This window comes from Ixodes scapularis, unplaced genomic scaffold (genome assembly GCF_016920785.2).
Source record: "Ixodes scapularis isolate PalLabHiFi unplaced genomic scaffold, ASM1692078v2 PGA_scaffold7__128_contigs__length_106722199, whole genome shotgun sequence".
NCBI lineage: Eukaryota > Metazoa > Arthropoda > Arachnida > Ixodida > Ixodidae > Ixodes > Ixodes scapularis.
The window spans coordinates 83,048,566-83,067,987 of record NW_024609882.1 but is presented as its reverse complement, the minus strand read 5'-3'; the positions used below and the strand labels follow the sequence as shown (position 1 = coordinate 83,067,987).

Genomic DNA, 19,422 nt, shown 5'->3' with positions numbered 1-19,422 from the left:
TGCAGGTACAACCCAATATCTCCATGTCTTGTAGTATAGTTCAATGCTCCTATTTGTAGTTGTGCCAGATTACGTAAGTTATTTATATTCCTCTGTGTTTCCAACTTATACCGTACACTCAATCGATATTTATATAGGTTGGGTGCTGGGATCACCTGGGAACGATACAAAGTTTTGCACATGACGCTCTGTAGAGCGCGATGCAAATATGTCGAAGAAATTTTTTTTGTGTGCCAAATAAACACGTTGCAGGTCTGAAAATATGGTTGTCGACCACACTAGTTGACAGTAATTCAAATGGGATTAAAAGTGTGAATTATACAGAAGTAACTTGATTCTTGTGTAATGAAGGTATCTAAAACGACCCATTATTCCAGTTATCTGAGCTATTTTGCCGACTAAATAGTTTATATGACTGTCCCACGGCATTTTCCCGGAAAACACGGCACCGACCATTTCGAATTCTCCACAATTTCGATTGAACGGGAATTGAGGAAAATATCTCTATGCACAGGGATTGGCGTATTTTTCGGTCTAAATATTACTGCTTTTGTTTTCAATTCATTTATTTCCATGGAACTAGATTTTGACCACTTCTGCAGTGCTTTCATTGTGAGATTCTATATATCTACCAATTCATGAGTATCTGTGCCGCCAAAGAAAATACTAGTGTCATCAGCGTAGATAATAAATTTGGCAATAGGGTTAATTTGTACGATATCATTAAGATAAAAATTAAATAGCAGTGGCCCTAATACACTACCTTGTGGTACACCACAAGTCACGGATAGAGCCATAGAACACATGTTGTTTATTTGAACATCCTGTTTTCGGTTTGATAAATAGGACTTCAAACGTAATAAAACCTGTCCACAAATATCATAGTAACAAAGTTTCCTCAACAGAATATCACGACTCACTAAATCAAAGGCCTTGGAAAAACCCACAATTGCACCAGCTACAATCGCTTTGCTTTCAAATTGTGTTAGAATATATTCGTTTTGTTCGAGTAACGCCAATTCCGTTGATTTGTTTCTACGAAAACCAAATTGTTTAGGGGTTAACAAGTTACATTTATCTATAAAGTTTGAGAGCCCTGAATGCAAGATTGTTTTAAATATCTTTGAGAAAACAGGTTGAATGGAAACTAGCCTATAACTTCCTAAATTTTTTCGATCACCCTTTTTATACAGAAGCGTAGCTCTCGCAACTTTCATATTCACTGGAAAAGCTGCATCAACAAATCATAGATTAAAAATATGGGTAAGAATTGGCGCAATGATATCAGCTAGGTGCTTCACCGATCGTATCTGAAATCCATCAATATCACAACTACTGCTGTTATTTATGTTTTTGACTATTGACATCATCTCCTGCGCAATGACTGGTTTCATAAACATAGTTTTATCATTTCGATTACAAACATAACCTCTCCACGTATCAGGCGAGACACCGCCGCCTCCCATGTTTGTCAAAAAATTGTTATATGCGTCAGCTAATTTAGCACCAGATTGTTTTTCACCGTTAGCTCGTAGTTTTAAAGGAGGGTTATGTGAGTGAGCGCGTTGTAGGAGTGTGTTAAATCTAGACCATAACACGGCTTGTTGACCGTTCTTGTTGCTTAAAAAAGATGAATGGAACTCAGACCGAGCAGACAGCAGCTTCTTTGTTACTTTGCTTCGATACTGCTTAAAAGTAGTCAAATCATCGGGATTACGAGCATTTAAAAATTTGCTATATAGTTCGTCCCTTATTTTTATTTTTTGGTGCAATTCTGGCGTAATCCGCAGCTTGCGTAACTTTCGGTGTTGTCTACGCGCTTTTATGAGAAATTAAGCAGAATATAAACGTTCAAAAATATTAATGACCGAGTTATAGGCCTCACTCGCATCATTTAACGCGTTCAACGATTCCGTAGAGACAAAAGCAATTTTGCGTCTACTCATTTGAAGCAGAGCTGTGTGTTTTGGCGTCGTCGCGCGCTCTGGTCTTCTTTTCCCTTAGTTCTTCGCTTTGTCTCCATGACAACACTCGACACATGCTAAGTCGGTAACTTCAGGGCTGGCTTGCGAGAAACTGCGTATAAGCTGTGACTGTGTGAAAGAAAGCAGTGCCGAAGCCAGCGAACGAGCTGAGCGCGACTGAAACATCGTCTCCAGATTCCCGCCCGCCCCAGCCTTTGCTGTGATGTTAATGCGCGAGCATTAACTGTCCCATGGAGCGAGCCGACGTCATCAGCCGCACCAAACGGCAGCTAAATTCCACTGTCCCGAACGAACGATGTGAACTCGCGATCTGAAGCATCCCGCTTTGAAGCCGCGGAAGAAGCCACGCAAAAAGACAGCTAAATTCACCTCTCCAAAGGGAGCGAAGTGACGCCAAATTACTTATGGTTTCTGCTCCCAATGGCCAGGGCGCGTCATCAAGGAACGACGCTCCCATTGGCTCTTGTACGGCGTGGTTCGAAAAACCGCCTCCATAGAAGTCTTCTTTATGGCGGCGCAGCGCACGCTGCGGCCCGGCGAGGCTCGGCGTTGCGGGCCTGGACGCTCGGCCACAGAGCCCGTTCGGGTGAACTCAGAAGTAGTTGCATAGCCGAGCTCAGCGCGGCTCACGAGAGCGCGCGCTCGATCGTCGGCCGCTAACCTCGGCAGTACTGAAACGTGGCCCCCCACGCAACTGCGCCGCAGGCGAGCTAAGGAAGTGGAAGAGCGACATTCGTGCTTTCGCATTCACAAATCATAAGAAGTGCTTAGGTATCCTCAGGCTTTTTTTACCCAGTCTCAGATGAGGCGCTGTACTAGCCAGCCGGCACAGATATTTTGCTGAATACTCTGTGTTCAGATTTGCTTAAGCTACATATACACCATTTTGATATTTAAAATCAATCAGTCCAGCTTACGATCTCCTGGGCGGAGAGCGCTCATGATCGTCGCTTTGGAAAGCGACTGCGGCTGTAATTTTCGATACATAGTGTTTCTAACGCAGCCCTCTCCCCCCTCCCTCCCCCTCCCCCTCTATTACACCATTTTTGTTTTTCGCGCCGTTTATTTGAAGTGGTTTCTGTTTTTCTTTCTTTTCAGAGGCTATGATTCGGCATCTTACTACGCCATAGTCGTTGGAGATCAGAAGCTCGACACACTAGATCCCACCGAGAGGACGATTCAAGTCCAATCTGTGAGTATCAATATTTTCCACTAGAAGCGTGGTTTTTTCCAGCGTCATTTGGGAATGGGGAATTCAAACCTAACGCGCGCAAATTCACAGGAAGGTTAGGCAGATATAGCTTACAAGTATTTGTGGATACAAATGCTGAAACGCACGCTAAGACAGATGCAGTACTATGATACATGACGAAGAAAGTAAAATGCTGATGCTAAAATACATTTATAAAGGTATTTATATAGGTATCAAAAATATATTTAAAAAAATAAACAATTTTGTTTTAATACAAATGAGGGTTCCAATTCGAGCTTTATTCCGGTTCGGGGTCGGGTCCAGAGCTCTTTTGTCCTGTTCCAATTCGGTACCGCTTAAGTCAAACATTCGGCATATCGGTTCAACCACCGATTCCACCAGGTGCAAACCAGTTCAAACCGGTTTATATCTCTAGCTTAGACCGTGGCCGCCCGGAAATTACCCTGCGTCGAAGACAAAATCAACATCATAGCTCCCAGATGCTAAGAAAGAAGAAACACGTGTTCTACTCAGCACCATTTTCATCGCAATACTACGAAAACTGGTATTAAGAAATGGTATTGCTAAAACGGAGCCATCAAATCAAACAGAAGAAACATTTTTTTGTGATCTTGACTCTATCATAAACACCTCTATGCATGTTATGTACTCAAACAGGCGCTTGGCAACAGTACCAACGTGTAGTAATTACTCACAGGCAAAGCCAACCAACCATCATGCACCATGCACTGTACAAAAGAAAACTACTTTAGCAGTTCAGACATCGGGAGTTCAGTCGGCCAGCGCATAACAACATCACTAACCACCTCGGAAAGTAAAATTTACCAGTGCCATACCACTGACAGTCAGGGATCTTTAAAGTGCATCACGCATTACTGAGATACGACCACACGCAGCTACGATGGTCATCCTCATCGAAAGGGGCAGGGCTGGGGATTCAAATTAAGATCCCTGGGTTCTAGCGCGAGAACTTTCACTCCACGAGCTCCGAGACGCCGTCGTGTGTCAGTTGTTTTCCTACAGATGACGAAGTGCAGTCTTGCCTATTTTGTAATATAAAGAAAAAAAGAAACTCGATTTACAAATGGAAACATCAACAGCTGTGTCATTTATACGCCTTGCCTTCTGATTGACCTCTCGTAATACTCAACTTTCGTACCAATCAGTGCGAACGGAACAACCATAACATCAATTTAGAGCCGTTATGCCGGATGTAAAATTATGGATTTCATTTAAGTTTTTTCTGCAGTGTAAGCACAACACGAAAGTGTCTCTGTGCTTGTGTCTCCCTTTGTTAGGGGCCCCGAAACGTTGGCGCGCACAATTACGAAACTCCCTAATGCCAAGAGCTGATCGTGTGAGATCTACTTTGGCAACCTCACCCCCTTTATATTAAATACTTGTCACGTGGGCCTTTCTGACGCGATTACAATCTACGCGGCTACGCGGCGAACTGGTAAACAAAAAGCGATCTGCCAACTCAAGCCAAGCCAAGCATATGCAAGCGCAATTTTTTATTTTTTTTTATTTTTTTATAGCAGAATTTTTGAGCCATACATCGGTCAGCCTTTGCCTCTTCGACAGATATATTATCCGTTGCTGTTTTGTGCCGTCGTGCACCTTGAAGTTTAAATAAAAGGACCCTGTCTTATCACGAGATTCCAGCCAACCTCGACGCGCGACTGCAGTGGATGGAGCTGATCTTCCGCGAGAACTTTGAATCAATTCCCACTTCGAATTCCTCGGTTATCGGAACCAATTACATTGTTGGCTCAGACTTCAAAGAAAATAGAAAACAACGTTTAGCTGAGAAAGAAATGGTACCCAGTCTATCCTCAGACTACCCCTCGTACACAAATCCAGCACAGCACAAGGTACTCTCGTGAGCAAAAGTCTGGATAACACGGGAGCGCCGACCGAATTGCATCGCCGCGCTCCCTGACGGCGGGGCGCCTGGTGCCGAGACCCACGCAATGCGCACGCTCGTCCTTTCTTATCTGCTGTCCCACTCGTTCGCTCGCTTCAACGCGATGCTCTCTTGAGCGATTAAATGGGCGCTAGGTGCCCATTTAATCGCTCACCTCTCTGGACGAGCTCGCGTGCTCCGCGGCACGCGCCGTTCGCGTATATCTTTCCCGGGACTCGGCGACGCGTTAAAAACTGTCGCTTATGTTGATGCAGCCGCAATGAATTGTTGAACTTGTATTCGCGTACTCGAGGCAGCCTTGGGCTTCCTTCCGAGGGATCATGCACGCGTGGTAAAGTGGTGAATGACGAGCAAAAAGAAAACACCAAATAAGAAAGAAATATTTATTCAACCCCCCTCCCAACCGAGCTTCTTACTATTTATTATGAGCCCCACCCCCACGAGGCAAAGTGCCACGAGTGTTATTTTTTGGGCCTCTATCACTATGACCTCGATTGTCTTGACTCCAATATCCGTACAATCAACACATCCGCGAACTCAATGTGTTGCGTGAGTCCCGCAATTTGCTATAAAAAATCATCCATGAAGAGATTTTTACCGGATTCTAACAACACCAGTGGGATAATACCAGTGCTGTCAAGACAAGTATTCACAAGAGGGAAATTTGTAACACAAACAGGGAGAGCCAAGACGAGCTTTAGTGGTACAGAGGATCGTAGGAAATAGACAGCGAAAGACCGAGCCCTTCGGTTACAAATTGTAAGACCGAGGGACATAATGTACCGACATAAAGAAGAGGTCCGCAGACAAACAAAAAACTTAGATTTTTGCGTGAAAAATCTTTTAGCTGTTTTACTCACTACAAAACAACGTCGAAGCATCATTCATTCTCGAGCAGGTAACAAATTACAAGAAAAAAAAGCATGTGCAGAAAGAATTGAGGTACTGTTTTATTCTCCAGAACCTCTCCACCAAGGCAGATGAGTACATCCGAAGTGAACGGCCTCTGGGTCTTCCATGCAGCAACACTCTACGGAAGTTCATTAGAGCCCCATCTGGAGAAGTCGATTTCAACCCTCTTGTTCGTTGTAGGCTGGAAACGGAGCTCGAGGGCTTTACTTCTGCTGCGAATTGTATATCTTCTGCGAAGTGTATATCAAGCAAAAGCTAGAATACCATAAGCAGCGAGACGGGTTATTGGCAACGTCGACCTAAGTGCGGATTTAAAGCACCTGGTGCACAGTGACATCGACGATAACCTATACGAATTCCTTATTTTGTTTATTGCTTTGGGGGTTGGCATAACGTTTCCAGATACCTGTTGTATTTTTTTTTTTCATGAGGGCTGCACTGGAGTAGAACTTGCAGAGACCATTGTTCATGTCATCCAGAAGATGCTAGAACTGGGTTTTAAATTGTTCGACTGGTCACAAATAACCACAATATCAATGTTTCTGCCATGAAAATTCTCTGCAAAGGATGGGGTCTCAACGTTTGCACTGCATTAAGTGGATGATTCAAGAAGTCTAATTTTTGTTTTTAACCAATGTCACAATATAAAAACAAAAATGTGAGGGCACATTTTCTTGCAGTGAATATTGGTGGCAACAAAAAAATGTCGTCCGCTCGTTTTAAAAAACTCTATAGAATGCATCGAGCATCGACAATGAAGCCAGTCAGCTTTCTAACGCGCAAACAGTTCCATTACTCTAATATCTAGAAGAAGAGCGCGAACCCGGCTGTGCAGATCCTTTCCTTAGGTGTTAAAGCCGCGTTGAAGAATATGGATTATCAAACTGGCCACACATGTGACGTGCAGTTAGCAGCCGTGGGCACAACAGTGCAGATTATGGTGATGATGCATGAATGGTTTAACGTCATCGACGTCACCAAGAACCAGCAACATAGCCATAAAAATGAACCGGAGAGCAGTCACTTCCATGACGGGAATGTGAGAGGTTAGAATGGCTTGAAACTACATACCTTGGCTACTTTAGAAAACTAGAGATTGAGAGCCACCCGACAACTTTATCATCATGGAGACCCATCACGCACTAGTTCTAGCATCAACTTCAAATATACAGTCCATACGTCTCTTACTTACAAAAAAGAAGCTCAACTTCGTTTTGATGAGTAAGTTTTCAAGCGACCGGATTGAAGTACTTTTGGGGTTTCTTCGAAAAACAGCAGGATGCTATGACTCCATGGACATGAGAAGCGTGCTTTGTGGACTTGAAAAAATGTTGAAGATGGGAATGGTGTCTTCGTTAGTGCAGAGAAACGCCGACTTCTCGAATTTAGTTTGTGCCGAAAGATCGATTTTAATTCACAACATAAAGAATGACGGCTGTTCACGAAAGAGCTTTGTCCCGTCAACGGCAATTACCAGACTCCCACAGCTCTGCGTGACTCGAATTCAGCGGCGAATTCTGAGGTCGCCAATATTGCCCTAATTGGAGGCTTCTTGGCTCTGTGGTGCCAGAAAAGCTGAGTTGCCAAAGCTCCCTTAAACTTGTTGCGAAACCTAAGAGAAATACTCCTGTAGTTGGGCTTGTATTGTACCAAGATCGCGGAGGACTCAAATACACAATCACAGAACTCGTGACACTGCGGATAGCTCTATATATATTTGTGGGCATAATCTTGTAATACAATAAGGTCTTGTTGGTGGCCGAAAAAAGCCCTGTTTATTCCACAAACGTTCATTTTATACAGTCGCGTGTCAACCAAACAAAGAATACAAACATAGGCGCGGTCGCGTTATCAGAGTGATAACGGCGCGGCCGCATCATGACACTACATCTTCCCTTTTCACAACAACGTACGTTTTTACAGTCAGCTAGCTTACACAAACAATTAATAATTAATTCTAAGCCTTTTCGGAGTTTTAATTAGGCGACCAAAGCGAGACTGCCGTTATTGCGGAGGCGGCGTCGCGTTGGTTGGAACCGGCCTCTGGCGTTGGGGACTCTGGACATTCGTCACCCCCGACTCTCCGGAGTCGTTTGGTATGTCGGGCACTTGATTATCCGATGAAGGCGACGGAAGGCTTCCGTCTTGACCACCCGGTGTCGGCTTGTCCGGAACCCGGCGCTCTGAGACGTTCTGGCCGGCTGTTTCCCCGTGTACTGCAACCAGCTGGCGTCGGTTTCTGCGCAGAAGGTTGTCGTCCTTCTCGACCCAGTAGGACCTTGGGGTTGAGGACGCCTGGACCACCCTCGCCTCGGTGCTTGTTTACGGAAGCCAGACCCGCTGACCTGCAGAAATGCTAGGCAGAGACCTCTCTAAATGACGCTTATCGAAGTCTGCTTTTTGTTTTCTCCGATTTCTTTCATCACGCTGTCTCCAGTCTGCGTGGTCCACGGTTTTAGGCCCGAGCAAACTTGGATGGCAAGGAACTCTACTGCGTAGACGTCTCCCCATCAACAACTGGGCAGGACTGTAACCGGACGGGCCCGGTGTGTTTTAATAGTTCAATAGGGCGAGATAAATATCGTTGGCCTTCTTTAGTAGGGCTTTGAGTGTCCTTACCGAGCGCTCTGCTTCTCCGTTGGACTGAGGGTATCGAGGACTGCTCGTTATGTGGCGGAAGCCTACTCTTTCGAGAACACCTCGAAGGCGGAAGAGGGCGGCTCGTTGTCGGACCGGACGATCTCCGGTATTCTGTGTCGTGCAAAGAAGCTTTTGAGGCGCTCAATGACACGAGCCGATCCTGTGTCTCTACCCAGCAGAGCCAGCTCGGGGTATCTGGAATAGTAGTCGACAACGACCAGGTATTGAGAGCCTTTGAGTTCAAATAAGTCAACGCCCACTTCTTGCCACAGACGTTCGGGTGCAGTTGTCGGAAGCATGGGCTCGCGGATTACTTCGGCGCACTTTGAGCAATTGGCGACAACTTCCCCCAACGCGGCGCTAACGCCAGGCCACCAGATAGACTCCCTTGCTTTGGCGCGGCAACGGACGATTCCCTTATTCCCTTCGTGGATGCGCGCTAGCATTTATTTTCGGGGGCTTCTGGGAATGATCAGCCTAACGCCGTTGAGTAAGAGTCCATAGCAGACCGTTATGTTGACCCTCTCTGACCAATAAGGCTTGAGAAGAAAAGGGAGCTTATCTTTGGGCGGCCACGTCGACTGGCACACGTTGAACAGGGCCTCGCACTCCGGATCCGCCTTCTGCTCCAGCCGCAGCTTTTCCAGCAGAGACTCGGTCGCTGGGAGTGCTTGCAAATAACCCACGACGAACGACGAAACTTTGGCGCCTGTCAGGGTGGAGTCCCGGTGGTTCGCATCCGTGAGCCTTGACCTGGATAAGGTGTCCGCCGTAGCGATACTCTTTCCTCGAACATGCGTCATGTTAGAAGAATACCGCATGTGTCGCATTCTAAAGCGTTGAATTCTGGGTCTCAATGAGTCTGTCCGATCCCGGCCTAGGAGAGGGACCAACGGCTTGTGATCGGTCTCGAAAAGAAATGTTTGTCCTCTCAGGTACCCGTCGAAGCGCTCTGCTGCCCATCTTAGTGTGAGAGCTTCTTTTTCTATTTGCGAGTACCTCATCTCGAGTTTCATCAATGCCCGTGGCGCGTAGGCTACTGCCCTGCGCTCTCCCGAGGGTTGGTCTTGCATGATGACTGCGCCGATTCCGTACGAAGAAGAGTCTGCCGATACGATGGCCGGGTGTGCCGGGTCGTACCTTGCCACGAAAGTATTGGAGCTGAGGGCTTCTTTGAGCTTATTAAACGCTTATTCCTGGGGTTTCTCCCAGACAAACTCTGTTGTTCAGTAGTAGTTGACGTAGAGGTGCCGACGTCACGGAGGCTTCTGGGAGGAACCTTGCAACGTGGTTGATCATCCCCAGGAATCCTCTGACTTTCGACGTAGTTTTCGGCTGGGGCAGGTTCTTGATGGCTCGTACCTTCTCTGGGTTCGGGTAGATTCCCTTTTCATCCAAGACCATGCCCAAGAACCGAACCCTTGAGGCTGCAAACTTGCACTTGTCCCGGTTTAGCGTAACTCCGGCTGCCTGGAGCCTCTTGAAAACCGCTTCCAAACGACGATCTTGCTCGTTCTTGTCTCCCTCGTAAACCAAGATGTCGTCCATGTAGTTTTGTACGTTTTCCATCCCTTCGAGTATTTCCGAGAATTACCTTTGGGATATTTCTGGCGCTGAGGTAATCCCGAACGGGAGCCTCTTGTAGCAGTAGCGACCGAAGGGCGTGATAAATGTCGTCAGCTCTTGACATTCTTCGGACAGGCGCACTTGGTAGAAACCCAGAGTTTGCGTCCAGTTTCGAATACACCTTCGCGTTTCCTAGGCAGCCCATCACATGATCCACCGTTGGTAGAACGAGTAGCTCTCGTCGCACAGACTTCTTCAAATGAGTTAGGTACACGCATAACCTGACTGCCCTTGAAGGTTTCTGGACAGGTACTATCGGGGCGCACCACGCCGTGGGAGTGCTGACTATGCGGATGATGATCTCCGCTTCCAGGCTGTCTAGTTCCTTCTTTACAGCTTGTCTCGTTGGAATGGCTACTTTCCGCGGCGTTGCCACTGCTACTGGGACAGCGTCGGATACCAACGGGATCGCGTGTCCACCCGAAACTGAGCCGATGCCGAAAAACAGCTTCGGGTACTTTGCGACGTAGTCGACTTATGTAACGGCAACGTCATCCATGAATCGGACGATACCTAGAGCGTTAATGGCTGGGAGCCCTCCGAGCGGTGTTCGAAGGTTTTGAACGACGCAAATTGTGGCTTCGCACGACTTCCCTTTCCAAGCGATTTCTGCTTGGAACTTTCTAACGTCGTCAGGGATTCGCTGTTTGGGCCGCGAAGATTTTCTGCTTTGATAAGCTGCTTGGGTCGACCGGGAAAAGGTTCGCTGACGACGGTTACTTCCGCGCCAGTGTCAACTTTTGCTCGCACTCCGCACCCGTTTATCTGCAGATCGACAAAGCGGGCGCGTGGGGATGGCTTTGCGATATCACCATCGACCGTCCAAGGAACTTATCTTCGTCTGACGCTTCCACAACGATCTTGTCTAGCTTGGTGGAATTTAGATTCTTGTTGCGGCAGACTTTTTAAAAAGCCTCATTCTGTGGCATAACAAGCACTTTTCGCGACGAGCTAGACAGTCGCTCTTTTGATGGGCACAGTACCCGCAAAGATTTTGCAGGAACTTTGCTTGTCGTTCACTCTTGCAAGGGTCTTTTTCTGGGGTTTCTTGTGTCGGACCGTGTCGACGCTAACTTCCGCGTGCGACGGGTCTTTGGGATCTACTCGCTGCCCCTTAACCGTTTCGCTGGTTATTGCCTTGGCAAGCACAGTAGCTAAGTTTAAATCCGGGTCCATTTGCAGAGTCTCGGACAGACGTTGGTATAAGAGCCCTACGACAAGGCGGTCGCCTCTCGGCTTGCTTGTGCAGCTCGGTCATGAACTGGTCTACTGTCTCTCCGCACTCTTGTTTTCGTCCATTAAAGCAAGCGCTCTCGTAGACGATGTTTTTCGTGTGAACAAAATAACATTGAAGCTTCGACTTCACTAGCGCGTAATTTTAGAAATCAGCGTCTTTTACGTCAAGCGACCTGAGTACCTCTCGAGCCTTCGTTCCCATAGTGTAAAGAAGCGTCCTTACTTGGGTTTCCTCGTCCTTTTTGTTGAGACCGGAGGCGAAGCTGAAGTCCTCGAATTCTTCGAGCCACGCCGGCCAGTCGCCCGCGTTGCCGAAGTCGAAGGGTTGCTGCGACTTGAGCGTTGCCATGGCGCCGCTGGTCTCGATGCGTCCAGTCTCCTCGCTGCGCTACTACCCGCTCTCGGGGCCCTTTTCTGACACCATGTCTGGTTGGTGGCAAAAAACGCCCGTTTATTCCACAAACGTTCATTTATACAGTCGCTTGTCAACCAAACAAAGAATACAAACATAGGCGCGGTCGCGTTATCAGAGTGATAGCGGCGCGGCCGCATCATGACACTTCAAATAAGACAATTTCTAAGCCTCTGAATGTATATGTGGAAAACGCTGGCGCTTCGCTTTTGGACGTTCCCATCTTAGTTTGCGAAAATCGGGAACCAGGACACAAATGGACGTTCCTCGTCCTTCTGTCGCAAAAAGATTAAGAAACCTTTACTGACAAGCGAAGCCCTGGAAATTACAGACAAAAACTTAGTTGTGACGATGGAGACAAGAAAGCCACCCTCGCGTGAAGTTAAAAATTGTAATATTAGGACGAAGCTTCGTCATTGTAAAAAAAAAAAAAGAACTGAACAGGGCGCCGGGCAGAAAGTGTGAATAGACATATCTAATTATTGTATTTACTGTTCCGACAGGGGGCGTTCCGTCACTATTTGAGACATGATTCTCGGTCTCTCGTCAGACACCGACGTGGCGCTGATATTCTTTTGTACCTCCGGCTGCTGGATCTGAGCGCCTACGATGTGCGCGTGGTGTCTACAACCTCTAAATAAATATTCTGAGCCTCGTTCTAAACTTTAATAGAGCTTTTCAAATTCAATTTCAAAGCTTAAATAGAGCTTTTCAAAAAATCACAGAATGGTGTACGCAGTGGCAAATGAATGTTAACTTTGAAAAAAACTGTTTTTATGAGAATTACGCCGAAAAGAAATCCTTTGAAATTTGTTTACAATACTAATAATATTCTTCTATCAAAAGTAACACAATATAAATACCTTGGACTATGGATCACTCATAATTTATTTGGACAAAACAGATTGATTACGTAACATCAAATGCTCTTCGAAAGTTATTCTTTCTTAGATGGACTCTAAGATTTTCTACCCCTTCCTTGCGTCTTCTAACATTTAAAGCCATAATCTTGGCAACATTACATTACGCGGCTGTCATTTGAGATCCCTTCACCATACTAAACATTAACAAGCTCGATCGTGTGCAGAAAAAGGCAGCTCGCTGCATTTACAATAGCTTTGGCGTACCTCTATAACCGAACTTTTAACCATAGCTAACTTAAAGTCATTATCTCTCAGAAATCGGCATTCTCGACTAAAATTTTTTTATCAATTATAAATGGACATTATAGGATAGGTCTGTCTCACTTAATAAACTTCTCATCAGGCTACGCTACTCGACAGAGGCATGCGCTAACGATAACTCCTTTTCGATCGCATAATAATTGCTTCAAGTACTCTTTTTTCCGCGAACGGTAACTGATTGGAATAGCCTTTCTGAAAGTGTCGTTATGCAGCCATCAGTGTCTTCATTTGAATCCCTTCTAAATTAGTTTTGTCCCTCTGAAAAATATTTGTTATTTTGTTTCTGCGACTTGTTTGCTATTTGCTATGCCTGTATGTCTTGTGAATCAAGTGTATACCCACCTGCTAAAATCTCTTTCAGTGATTGCAGTATCAATAAATAAATAAATAAAGAAGAAATAAATAAAAGTACTTTAATCGCTCCCATGTTTTTTTCACCCATGCCATGTTTTCTTTCACAATGTCCAGCTTTGCTGGCCTCTACACTCTAAAAAAAAAGGGGTGTAGCACTTACACCCAGTGGGGTGTATGTGACTTGTCCCATATACGACACCCCCAAGGGTATATATGCGACACCCCAAAAAGGGGTGCATACATGCACCTCATTTTCTGGTGCACATGTGCACCTCAGCGGGTGCATAAGACACACCCCACCAAGGGGTGTACATATATTCCGTTTCTCACTTACTGGGAATACTGATACACCCCATTTTTAGGTGTACATATATTCCGTTTCTCACTTGCTGGGAATACTGATACACCCCATTCTTAGGTGTATGTGTATTCCGTTTCTCACTTACTGGGAATACCGATACACCCCATTCTTAGGTGTACGTATATTCCGTTTCTCACTTACTGGGAATACTGTTACACCCCTCTTTTAGGTGCACATATATTCCGTTTATCACTTACTGGGAATACTCCTACACCCCATTCTTAGGTGTACATATATTCCATTTTTCACTTACTGGGAATACTGATACACCCCATTCTTAGGTGCACCGATATTTCGTTTCTCACTTACTGGGAATGCAGTTACACCCCATTCTTAGGTGTACTTATATACCGTTTTCTAGACCCTTCTCAGTTACTGGGAACCGATAAACCCCACTCTTAGGTGTACATGTGCGAAGTCAACAAAACTAACACTAGAACATTTTCCATCAAATTGACAGGAAATGTCTTTGCAGCTCTTTTCCAAGCTTTGAACCGTCAAACGACCGTGTTTTGTGTCATTTTCATGTCCCATTTGTCAACCCGAAAAAAATTAAGCTGCCAATCCCACATTCTATCGTCATTTCATTATATGGCCTGGCATCATTTTGACGTACTAACTGTCAACCTGAAATACAATTGAGAGCTTTTGTGTCACTCCTGCGAATATAACATTGTCATGCAATATTTTATAAAATGAGCTACAAAAATTGGCATCTGTTCTTACATATTTATTGCTCATAAACACTGGGTGAAACATATACTACAAAAATACACATTGAACTTGGGCTTGCTGTGTGGTCTGACGAAAGGCATGCACCAGAAACGTCGCTTGTTTCCTTTCTTCTTTTTGCATGTCTTATCTTTTAGTCTTGTGCCCTGGGTGTTGACCACCAAAAAGAGCCATGGAGCATTCCTGAAAAACAAAACCCAGTTGCATACCATGATTAGATACATATAGGACACTGTCAAGGCCCCACACCTTACTTAATGAGCATTACCAAAAACCAGGAACTCTGCCAACTTCATAAATATTTTGCACACCATTGAAGTATAGTAGGGCGAAAAGTTTACCACTATAGATACAGGTGCAAGGCTGGAAAACCGAAAACACAGATAAAAAGCATGTGTTTTCAATATACTTAAACAACTGATTTTGGCGGTTTTCAACAATGCCAGCCTGTTTCTTATTGCAACTGTGTTTATTTTTTACTAATAAAATGCACAATTAGCCAAAAAATGCCATAAGCAACCTTGTACTCAGTGGCGCCTAACCAGATAAACAAATGCCAACATCAGAGGTGTCCTAATGCAAGCTTCCTTTAACAAAATTTTGGACCATCTAAAACTGTGCTCTCAAACAGATTTGAGTGTAGAGGCCACATAGCCCACCCCCAAAAGATTGAGGGCTTCTGTAAGGCATAAGGGTCAAGAAATTGTTAAAGCGACCTTGCGCTCTCCACATTTTGTAACTTGCAATCTTGACAGTGACATTTTTAGCCGTGATTAATTTGTAGTGCTCCCCTTATCCCTTTCCTGATGTAATCACAAGAATTAAATTGGTACTGCCGCCAACATACTGGCATTTTGTAAGAGGACAAGAGAACAAGTACACTGTTGTTGCCGTTGCTTATTTCACTCAGGATATATTCAAGCTCAACATGTCTCGAAATAATGCCTTTTGCTCTTCTGAGAATTTCTGATAGCACCAGTCTGAGCGAATACTTGTATTTTAATGATGATATTTTCTGAGGGCGAGAATCCGGAGCTCATGAATTTATCTTTGGTAGTTGCTTCTGACAAGCGAGAGTTCATGCAGTTGAGGTGCATCCTCGAGCAAAGAGCTCGTGGTTTCAGCCTACCAACGGAATTGTCGTGCAGGTGCTAAATACTAAAAAAAAATACGGAAAGGAAAAATAGAGAATAAACACCTGAAAAATAAAAACGAAACTACATTAACTATGTGGATATGTTATAAGAGCATAGCTACGTTTCCAACGTAAATGAATAGACCGATCCCACCAAGCATTCCACGCATGCGTGACGCCGCCATAACTGTAGTTCGTAGGAGGCAGACTCCAGTTCAGGCGACAGCTCATGCTGCCTCGTGGTCTGCTCGCGCAGACCTCCAGCATGGTTGTCGCGCGTGTAGAAAGACTACAGCTCCAACGATGGATATCGGCAGCGGTGGCGTACTTAAACTAGCTGGTGAGATCGGTCTATTAGCGACATATTATAATGCCGTGTTCAAGGAAGTCGCGAGCTGCGTCTCCAAGCACTGAACAGATTAATTTTACCCAGTTATCTATTACCTGCCAGTGCATCATAATCTGTAAAATGGTGAATATATTCCGAGTTACTACTTGCGCGCAGCACAGGCTAAGGCAATGCCGGAAGAGGGGAAAGGGCAAGCGCTAGAAAGGCGGGTGAGGAGAGTAACCTCCTCTCCTATCTAACATTCGTAGTGCTTTCCCCCTCTCCCCCAGCCCTGCCCTCCCCTCCCATATGCCTTCCTAGTGCTCGCCTTTTTTCTCTTCGCATGGCCGTTGCATTCACCTGCACTACACACAACTAGTGACACGGAGTATAATTGAAGGAGGGTACACTCACAGATGTCAAAGCACTTGAACAGTTCGCAACTTCGGTGCAATGCCACTGGTTGCACTTTTGTATCGCACTTCAGATGGCTTGATTTGCCCGAAGTACCTGGAAAATAATAAGAATGATAGAATAAATTAATGTGCCATAAACCAGGGCTGGGCAGACACACTCCAAAAAGTATTCGGGAATACTGAGATACATCTGCTTTAAGGCCAAAAATACAGATACTGAGATACATTGTCTTTTACGCAATGCTATATCCCCAAGACACTTCTGCGAAACTGGTGAAAATGTATTCAGGAATACAGATACAATGTGTAGTTGTATCTGTATTGTAGAGGGTGTAGTTCGTGGGGAATATGTACGGTCAGTGGCGTTCGAACTTGTTTTCGAGTCAGGGAGGGGGGGCGGGGGGGGGGGGGGGGGGGGGGGAGTGCTCTTGGTATCCCTTGGGCGCCGTCGGCCAGTCTTTAACCTGCCCTGTGGCGGCTGTTTTAGGGGGGTGGCAGGGGGGGGGGACAACACATGCCAACCCCGCCCCCCCCTTCCCCCCCCCCCCCCCCGCCCGGATGGTACGCCCATGTGAATGGTATCTATGCTTTGCTCCTTTTTTGTGCCATTTTATATGCTGTCCTTCTTACTTCAAACTCTTTATTTATCATTAATGTCGCTAAAGAAAACATGTCGCCCCCGTTGAATCAAATAGTTACAAAATGGTAAAGACTACGTACCATGCTTGACGAAAGGCGTCTGCCAAAATTAAACCTGTTTTGCATTGAGGGCAGCCTGTGCATCAGAGATTTGAGTCATCAGTACATGTAATCTAACCAAGTACCAAGCCTAAGCACACAATATAAGCCTAGCAGTCTGTCAAGTAAAGAAGAAAAGAAAACAGGGTCCACCGGAGAGTCAATTGCTCACCTTGCCAGACGGTGCCTCGGGACTATGGCGGCATCTGCTAGGTGCAGAGCTTCTGGTCTGTGCATCAGAGAATAGGCATTAGCAAACATGATCTATCCAAGCACCAAGCCTAGTTTCACAAGATACGCTAACAACCTGAGAAAAAAAAAACAGTCTGCAGCATAGTTGATTGCTTACCTTGCCAGACAGAGCCTCGGGACTATGGTAGCGTCTGTGCTACAAGCAGAGCCTCTCGCCTGTGCATTAGATTACTCATTAGTATGTGTGATCTAGACAAGCACCTAGCCTAGTCACACAATTTTACTTAGCAGCCTGACCAGTAAAGAAGAGAAAAAAAGAAAGTAGGGTCCGCAGGGTAGTGAATTGCTTACCTTGCCAGAACGTGCCTCGGGACAATGATGGCATCACTGCTAGGTGCAAATAGTCATTAGTAAACGTGACCTAGCTAGGCACCAAGCCCAATTTCACAATGCATGCATTACAAACTAAAAAAAAAAACAGTGCAGGATAGTAGGTTGCTTACCTACCCAGAAAGGGCATCGGGACTATGGTAGCGACTGTGCTACAAGGAGAGCCTCTCGCCTGTGCAGTAGAGATGAAAGTCATTAGTACACGTGATCTAAGCAAGCACTTAGCCTAATTTCACAATATATGCTTGACAATCTGACAAGAAAACAAAAATCAGCAGGCTAGTTTATTGCTTACCTTGCCTGACGGTGCCTCGGGACTATGGCGACATCTGTGCAGCAGAGCTTCACTCCTGTGCGTTAGAGATTCGAGTCATTAGTACACGTGATCTAACCAAGCATCTTATGTTATCTCACACTTTACAGGTGCGTGAGATGACTTGCATACTACAAGCACAAGGAGACACTCGCGTTTTTGAACCATTAACACTTCGACACCTAATTGTTGCTGTAGTGTGACAAAGTGTATGCTTCACAAATGAAAAATGCAATAAAACGTGTAGTCTAATTTTACAAATTTTGCCCAAGAAAGAGTCTGACAAGTAGGGTACCAACATGACAATTCAAAGTTAGCCAAACTCGAGCTTCGCAAAAGTTAGCATCCGCGAGTACAGCCACTGCATACGTTTCCGAATAGAGCTCTCAAAGTAACGCCAAACTGAGCACCACACACACCGAAGCTGGTGAATGCTGTCCTAGAGTTCCTGCATAGGCTCTCTACGGGAGCCAGAGTTGCGCGTCTGTTATCCACACGCTGACACGCCGCTATTCGCCTAGATCCGATCATGTGAGGAGCAAAATCCAAATACTGTGCAGGAAAGCAGCCGATACGGCCGTTTCGCCGACGTTGCAATCTCCTCAGCGTACGTTCCCCTGCTTTTGTCTCCTTTTCCTTTCCTGTTTCCCAGGAAAGGAGAAGGAGCACGTTGCTATTCGCCCAATCCAGTGAGATGAGGAGCAGAATTTCGTCCCTTGCAGGAAAGCCGGTGCTCCGGGGTGAACGCGCAGCTCGGGCTCAGGGTTGGCAGGTTGGGCTATAAACAGCCCAACTGGGCTACTCAGTTTTGTAATAGACGGGAAAATCTGGTGGCTGGCTATTAAGCTATTTTATACCCGATATTCAACAATTTTCAAAGCCTTAAACATGATATTTCTGCGCCGGGTAGAGAAAAACAATTAACTCAAGAGGTTAGGAAAGGAAAATATTCAAATCACAAGCGTGAAAATACAATATGTTATATGTGGACCCTCATTGGTGTTGGTTGCGGAGGTGCAATATCTTTTTTCTGAAGTTTTTTGGCACGATTTAATACCGCAGGCAGGGGTGGAGGCACGTGTCTCCAGAAGGAGGGAGGAAGAGGAGTGGGGGCAGCTTAACAGATGTTTGAGAACCCCCTTCTTTCGCTGCACTAAAATATACATGGGAACGCTTTATCCTCTTATTGCCTTCTTCTGTAAATAATTGTCTTAGACTTATGTCATGTATCATGTTACCCGTGTTCCAAAGAGATGTAAATACCTTGTATGAAATTTTATGTGTTGGGCTATTGCTATAGCCCGACATTTGGCCATTCTTGGGCACAA

The 19,422-nt window shown here is 45.5% G+C and overlaps 1 long non-coding RNA gene across 3 annotated transcripts; it reads right to left on the bottom strand.

Annotated features, from left to right (window-relative positions):
• Positions 1-16,501: 16,501 nt before the first annotated feature.
• LOC121047990 lies at positions 16,502-17,940 on the bottom strand. Of its 3 annotated transcripts, none has more exons than XR_006076608.1 (5): positions 17,895-17,940; positions 17,743-17,778; positions 17,549-17,607; positions 17,372-17,428; positions 16,502-16,555 (listed from the first exon to the last, which is right to left on the bottom strand). It is a non-coding gene; the product is annotated as an uncharacterized LOC121047990 (long non-coding RNA). The 3 variants fall into 3 exon arrangements; XR_006076609.1 differs by having other exon boundaries at positions 17,743-17,781; positions 17,895-17,933; XR_006076607.1 differs by lacking the exon at positions 17,895-17,940 and having other exon boundaries at positions 17,549-17,833.
• Between the last annotated feature and the right edge of the window lie 1,482 nt (positions 17,941-19,422).